The sequence below is a fragment of the Alligator sinensis genome, unplaced genomic scaffold, assembly GCF_000455745.1.
Source record: "Alligator sinensis unplaced genomic scaffold, ASM45574v1 scaffold103_2, whole genome shotgun sequence".
In the NCBI taxonomy this organism is placed as follows: Eukaryota; Metazoa; Chordata; order Crocodylia; family Alligatoridae; genus Alligator; species Alligator sinensis.
In genome coordinates, this window is record NW_005842166.1 from 132,558 (window position 1) to 140,066 (window position 7,509).

General features: G+C 48.0%; 1 protein-coding gene across 2 annotated transcripts in view; it reads right to left on the reverse strand.

Annotated features, from left to right (window-relative positions):
* Positions 1–4,004, reverse strand: part of MATK (megakaryocyte-associated tyrosine kinase) — a 20,173-nt gene extending 16,169 nt beyond the window's left edge. For both annotated transcript variants that reach the window (XM_025206609.1, XM_006025753.2), the window contains exon 1: positions 3,773–4,004. The gene's annotated coding sequence lies outside the window, so the exon portion shown is untranslated. The remainder of the gene's footprint in view (positions 1–3,772) is intronic.
* Positions 4,005–7,509: the final 3,505 nt, after the last annotated feature.

Here is a 7,509-nt window from a genome sequence, read left to right on the forward strand (position 1 = left end):
AGCGGGTGAGGGGGGGGGGGGGGGGGGGGGGGGCGTTACTCAGCATCACGGTGCGGAGGCACTGGCAGTGGCGCTCTTCCCCTTTTCAGAGGTGAGTCACGGTCATTCTCTGCACCACAAGTGGTTGAACCTCCTATTTCTTTGCAGCTACCAGTATCAAAATGCTGGCCGCACAGACCTCTTGGCCTTTCACGTGCTGCCCCATACGGATGAAGACTGGCAGGAAGAGAGACCTCCAGCTGCTGCAAGGCTAAATATATGCAGTAGGTCAGAACTGATTAACCCAAGTGAGGTGTCTGGGCCAGAAGGGTCCCCTTGTCCTCACTGCTAGGGCTGTTGCTCCAGTGCTTGTGCCATGCTTGCTTTTGGCAGTGAAATGAGGTCATCGGGGAAGGAGCCAGGTAGATGGCTGAGGAGATGGGATCCCTGCCCGTCCCCAGAATGAACACAGCCCAGACGAGACCCAGCAGGACCGTCCTTCCCCCTGCTCTGCCAGCCTGCCCCGGCCCTTCCAGGCTGGGGAAGCTCATTGTGTTTGCGCACGTTAACCCACAAGATGGGACATGCTGGGTCCATGTTCACACCAGGAGGAAAGAGCACTTTTAAGCCATGCTACCTAGGGCTTGCCACCAACTTCATGATGAGATGTTGTAAGTGAAGCACGTTACCTGATGAAGAAACAGCCTGGAAAAGAACCCAGGTTTTTCTTTGACTTGATAACACCAGTCCAAACTTGAGTTTGCCTTGTTCACCTGTTATTTTAACACATCCGCGGGAACCATCTCCCCTCTTGTGCACAAGGCCTCAGGGGGGAATGCTAGGGGCAGCAGCTGCAACATCAGAGGATGCCAGGTCCCACGTTTGATTTTACATCAAGTAAGAGGCAGATGTTTGAGTATAAAGGGGTCCTCTGGCACACACCTGCCTCGGGGTGAAAGGGCAGGGAATGAACATAGAATGTTTTTGCCCTTGGCCCTTTTACTGAAGCTACCAACTGGCGTCTCATGGGCAGGGCTGGAATTTGGGATGTGAACACCTGGCTACTGGGAAATGGAATAGGTACAAACTGTAACCGAAGCAGAGGTGAGGGGCAACTGGAGGAAGACAACTGGGGCGGGAGAGGGGGAAAGCTGGTTGTGCCGCCATGATCAGCACCACAGCAGCTAGCGCTGCCCTGTGTTGCCTGGAGCTGCCCTGCTTTGCCTCTGATACAAACTTACTTTACTTCAACCTCTGAATCAGTGCCTGGCTGCCAAGAACCTCTGGTTAGTGCATAAGTGCATGGCTCCATATTGCACTGATGGTGGCACCCCATACACCTCTCCAGCAGCATCTACCTTAAGAACAGCAGCTTGGAGGGCTATGGCAAATGAAGAGCACTGGGAAGTTGCTGCAGATGTAACGGGGAGCTAAGTCTTCAAGGGGTGTCCATGTGTGGTTGCCCAGTGCTATGGTCACACCCAACAGGCCCTACATGGCACTGCCGTCCATGGCTGAACACAGTCATCTAGCACAATCTGTTGATCTGGCAATGCTCTTTGCTCTGCTCGGTTGAGGAGCAGTCAAATGAGGTGATATCGGAGCCTTGTTGCTTCCAAAGCATGCCTAGCATGAATCAATGTAAGGCAGTATAAAACAACCCATCCCAGCGGGGGCAAAGACCAAACAAGACGTGATAACCCTGTCCACAGCAGAGCGCAGCACAACTGCAGCCTCCGAATTTAGGAGGCTGGACTGTCACAGACCTCCTCATCCGTCTTTAAGATGGCAACAGCAATAATCTGGTCAGGGGTGTTGTGAAATGCTTGGTCCTGCATGACCGAGGTCATGGAAACACTGAGATAGATAGTCATAGGTCTTAGGATGGGCAAGTCAGCTGCTTTTTCCACTCACTCTTCCCCCACTATAAACAAACCAAACCAAGCCAAACCTGACTGGTGGGAAAGAAGAGCAGTCATGATGATTAGAAGTGATGCGTGGCACCGCGCGACACCAAAAACGATACCCAAGCCACCAGAAAGGCTAGCCACGCCTGCCAAAGCAGCACATCGCAGCAGATTCTGGCAAATCTTGGTCCCTCCTCTCCTGGGGGTGCCTTCTGCAGGAAGGTGCACTGACAGCTGTTGGTGAATGGTGCTGTGAGCAGGGAGCAGCAGGCAAATCAGCACAGCTGGAAGGGGAAGTGGAAGCACACAAGTGCTTCACAAGAGCACCTCTCGGGAACGCGCCTACAGCTGCCTAGATACCAAGAGGTAGGAGCTTTAGCTTTGCTAGGAGGGGTCAGTCCTGGGTCTGCAAGGGCTGTAATGCTGCTGGATAATCTGGCCATTAGTGGCCTTCTCCATTTCTCTGCATTGTAATGCCCCAGAACAGCTGGTTTTCCATTCAGAATCTTCCCTTGGGAGTATGCATCTGTGGGCGACTTCAGCAAGAGGGAAGGTGGGCTGCTGGAGAGCCTGGGGGTCCAAGGTAGGGAAGAACGAACAAGAGGTTCATCTGCCCCACCCAACCCAGGCAACACATCTTATGAGCCTGGCTTAAAGGAGTCAGCAAGAGCTGATAGACAGGAGTAGTTCTGGTGATCAGGGGCAAGGGGTCTGACTGAGACCATCAGATCCAGCTGCAGAAACCAGCTTATTAGAAAGGCCAACATGCATCCTTTTCCTCTCTGCTACTCCCAAAGCTAATAAATGAACTTCTCCTACACCGCCCTGTGATCCTCGAGCGTACCTTGTCCATGTGGATCTCCTTTCTGGGTGTCATGGACCCAGAAGTCAGAGCCATTTGGACAAGTACCTCGAAGAAAAAGCACCTGGACTATAACATTCTTTATAACAGCGATTCTCGACTCAAGGCCCCTCTCATTAGATTCAAGACACCCCTCGGAAAATGCCAGCTCCTAGTTTTCACTTGTTTTTTGGCTGCAGAAAAATAACAGAGCAATTCTTCTGTTGCAAAGAATGCAGAAAGGCCACCGCAGGCCAGAATGCTTTGGACACTCTGGATTTCTAGTTGCAATCCCTGGGTTTATCGCATGAATCGTGTGTAGATGTTGCACACTCAGCAGTGCTGATGTTGTGTTACACTCTGTGACACACTTAAAAGGCTTTCATGGCACCCAGATTGAGAATCACTTTTTATAACTTGCAGCCACCACCACCCTACACTAGGCTGGGACACAGGGCCGAAAGGTGAACAATTTCCCCGTTCCCAACCAAATGAACTAGTTTTAATTGCCTTAGCCTGTGGAACTGAGTATATTGAATATACTGAGTATATTGAATATACTTCCTGATAGATACCACATATACCGGAGGGTTTGGTTCTTACACCAATTCTCACATGCTTTAGGAAATTGCCCAGCATATGGAAACCAGACTGGTTTGAAGTGCAATAAGACAACTATGCCCTCAATGCACAGAACTCCTCCATCTTGAGAGCTAAAGGAATCAAAGGGCTTTACGTGCTGTCTTGGAGTATATGTGTGCTTTGGTAGCTTGCAGGAAGCCTACCAGGATCTCTGCACCAAAACTCAGCATGCTTGTATCTGCCTTCTAGAGGCATCCCTCCTCCCCGCCTCACCAATACCCCCACACGGATATCAGGAGGGCCACCTGGGTACAGATGGACAGAGGTAAAGAGGTGGTACTGAGCTACTCATCCCTCTGACTGCAGCGCTCTTCGTTTGACAGTCACTTGGGTCTCCTCTTTCCCCACCAAGAAAATACGTTATGCAGCCGCATTACTGAACCGGCCGGATCTTTGCACTTACCTTCCTGGAGTGTCCATGCAAGGTCCTTGGTGTTAATGTCGGTACAGGTTTGCCCACAGCTTAATCTGGAGCCAAGTCCCAAGATTCGTGGACAATAAACTCCTGTCCAAACAGAGGAGTGGAGCGTTACCACCCAGGGCAGCTGCAGCACCCTCAGAAAACTACTGTAGTTATACTGCCTCAGTGTTATTTCCTGATTTCTCTCTCGTTTGGCTCTTCTGCAGACGTAATGTCTTAGAGGTCCTAGTGCCTGCTTCCTCCACAGTCAGGTTTATTATTCACCAGTGATTCATTTGTTGCTGAGGCTAAATCCTCGAGTGACTTTTGCCCCCTCATAACACATGCCCATTAAGGAAATTGAGGAAAGCATTGGCAATTGGCTGATCTGCAATAATGTAGCATTTTATGACATGCAAAGCAAACTAGCATTCAAGTGATATGAGCAGAGTGCAATTTACTCCTACAACTTTATTTTTAGCGGCACTTATTTTTAGTGGCAGGGACTGCATAATCACCAGCGGGTGACAACGCGAGGAATCATGAGTGGCAGCAGCTTTCCCACAAGATATTTTGGAGCTTCAAGAAGGGAAATGTGATTAGACTCTAGTAGGAACCTTAAATTCTGGTCCCAGTTTCATCACTGACCTTCCTGCCTGGTGTGAGAAAGTCACTTCTCTGTGTGTCAGTGTTTTCAGCATTAAAACCGATGATAAAAATATTGACCTATCTCACAGACACATCACGAACAAAATGAGTAACTGCAAAGCATGGAGAGATCCTTAGCTCACAGATGCCGTACAAAGGCAAAAGATTATGCAGCCCTCGCAGCCCTTACAGTTAGAACATGTGGACACAACCTGTTTGCTAGGGAGTACATTGGCTTTATGCTGCAGCAAAAATGAAGTGGACACACAAGTACTAGTGTAAGTCACTCTGCTCCAGGACAACCTTACCCCTCAGGAAGTGAGGAGCAGCCACCACTGATATAAGTTACATGGGTGGTCTGGTCCTGTGGTTACATCTCCATCCAAGGGAAGCCTTCGGGCAATGCAAATCAGCTGTCCACATTGCGTGGCCAAGTGCTGCAGTGGCACCTACTGGAAGCAAACAGCCTGGGCAATGTGGGCATTAGGGCTGTGTGAAATTTCGCTGGCAGTTTCGTTTTGATGCTGTTTCGACTTGTTTCCAGCTCGAAACAGCGAAATCGAAACGAAACAGAGAGCTTTGAAACAACCTCGAAACAAAACAAGGCGAGTCGAAACGTTTTGAGATTTTTTAAACGTTTCCAGTTTACTGTCATCCTTTCCTGAGGTCCCTTCCAACCCCAGTGCTCTGGGGGAGGGATGGAAAAACTGCATAAAAGGCAGCATTGTTTGAACTGCCCCGCTTTCTGCCTTGGTGGCAGTTACTGAGCTGCGTCTTCCAATTTTGCCTGTCGGCAGCTAGAGGTGCAGGGCCCCAGAACCAAGAAGCCCCATAACCTATGTCAACAGCTGACAGGCTTTGTGGCCTCAGCAGGGACCCCCATCCCTGCAGCTTTCATCCTGCTGCGCCTTAACACACAGTGTCACCCATGTCACGAGTTTTGCTTGTCCACAGCTTGAGGTGCAGTTTCCCCAAAACCCCTGCACCTATCTCCTTGAAACGTGGCAGGCTTCATGCCCTCAGAAGGGGCTACCATTTCTGCAAGTTTCATCCAAATCAGGCCAGAAATGACAAAGTTATAGGCAGGTTCAAGCTTCCCCATTAAAGCCTATGGGCAAAATGTTGAAACAGCGAAACTGTTTCGATGAAACAAAATGGAACAGTAGTTTCGAATCGAAACAAAATTTGAAATGAAATGCTGTTCTGTTGAAACGCAAGTCGAAATGGAACGGTGCCGTTTCGCACAGCCCTAGTGGGCATGAGCCCGTTCATTACTACACAGTAAACTAGACTAGCTGTCCTCAACCTTTTTAGACTCAAGGCACCCCTGGTTAGATTTGAGGCTCCATCAGAAAATGCCAGCTGTCCATTTTTACCTTTTTTTGACTACAGAAAAATAATATATCAATTCTTCATTTGCAAAGAACTCAGACTATAACAGGTCAGAATGTTTTTAACACCATTGGTTCCTATTTTAAATCTCTGGGTTTGTGAATCCTTTTTGAACACCTAACAGTGCTAACATTACATGGCATACTATGACACCCATCTCATGGCACCCCAGGGCGACATGGTACCCTGACTGAGAATCACTGTATTTTAGAGTAAAATCTACGTTAAATTTCTCTGAGTTAATTATGTCATGTGTCCATACCCAGAAGTGCACAAATCATTGATTTGTTTCAATTCCTGAACAAAACCAAAAAAAGTTGAGAATTACTAGGGTTGCGTCAGCCCAAAACAAAAAGGCTGTTTTCCAGCAAAGTGATAAAAACCAATACATTCATTTTAGGGAACAATGTTCCATTTTGGAGCTTAAGCCTTTTCAAATGAGACTCTGGCCAGTTCTGAAATGGTCATTTTTGGAGCAAAAGATCAATGTTTCATTTTGGAAATATCAAAACAAAGCAGTTAAATATTTCTAATTTGTTCCTTAATGTTTCAGTGGAGACTGCAGGATTCAGACTGAGCTTGGGGATAATTTCGGTTCCTTGCAAAATTGCATTTTTTTCCAGCAGTTAAGCAGCTCCCCCAGATAGCTGGTGTTATCCATCACAGTGTCAGTGATGTCTATAGAGCTATAACAACACTCTGGAAGGACTTGGCCCTATAGCTTTTGTATCATATACCTGGGTCGTCTGAGAGGGTGGGCATCCTAGGGAAAGGCCTTGGGATGGCTATTTTGAAAGGTCTGAGATGAAAAGAATCCTCATCCAAGACATGCTGTTGTGAAAATGTCTGATGATTACTTGTGAAATGACTTATAGACCGTTGCAATATAACAGGGACTTTGCAATGTGATTTGATACGTTTGCCATTGCTGCCCAAGGGTATTGACCAGGTGAATTAACAGCTTTTTCATTAAAAGAAAGTTGTAATGAGGAATTAAAAATATAAGCAAGCAGTTTCCTAGCTATTAACAGAAGCAAAGGACTAACAATTCACAAGGACAATGCCATGACTCATCTAAATAGTCTTTTGGGGCTGGGATATGATGCTGATAGTGTTTTTCAGATACCTGCTGTTAATTACAGAGCTGATTCGTTTTTATTCTGTTGCACATTTGTAAAAAGTTGCAAATACGACCACAGGTTCCCTGCGCCAGGCCCAGTATAAACACAGTGAGACAGTGCTTGCCTTGAGAAACTTGCAGTCCAAGCTGGGGGTGGGTCCGAGGAGCACTGTGGGATGCCGGAGGACTCAAGGGTCTCTGTTGTGCTCCACCGAGCATGGCATTTTGAAGCACTTTTAAAAAGTGGCTGCTTCCTTCACCATTCCTGTGGCACTTCCACTGGTTTGGGAGCACTTCAAAGGGCACATGCATCTGCCTGGCTTGCCCTTTGGCATGCTTCAGTGGCATTTGAATAGGGTAGTCATACTTCCCAAGTCACAAAATGGCATACTCTGCTCCTTCCCAGCTCTCCTGTATATTCAGCTGTCTTATCACTCCAGTCTCAGCACAGGGAGCAAGGGGGTGAAGGGGTTTTGTGGAGCACCAGCGTTGGGGTGGGGAAAGTGAGCTGTGAGAAGCCAGAATATCAGCAACCCTCTATCTTTCTCCCTAGCTGGAGAGCATTGCTGCTGCATTCCTG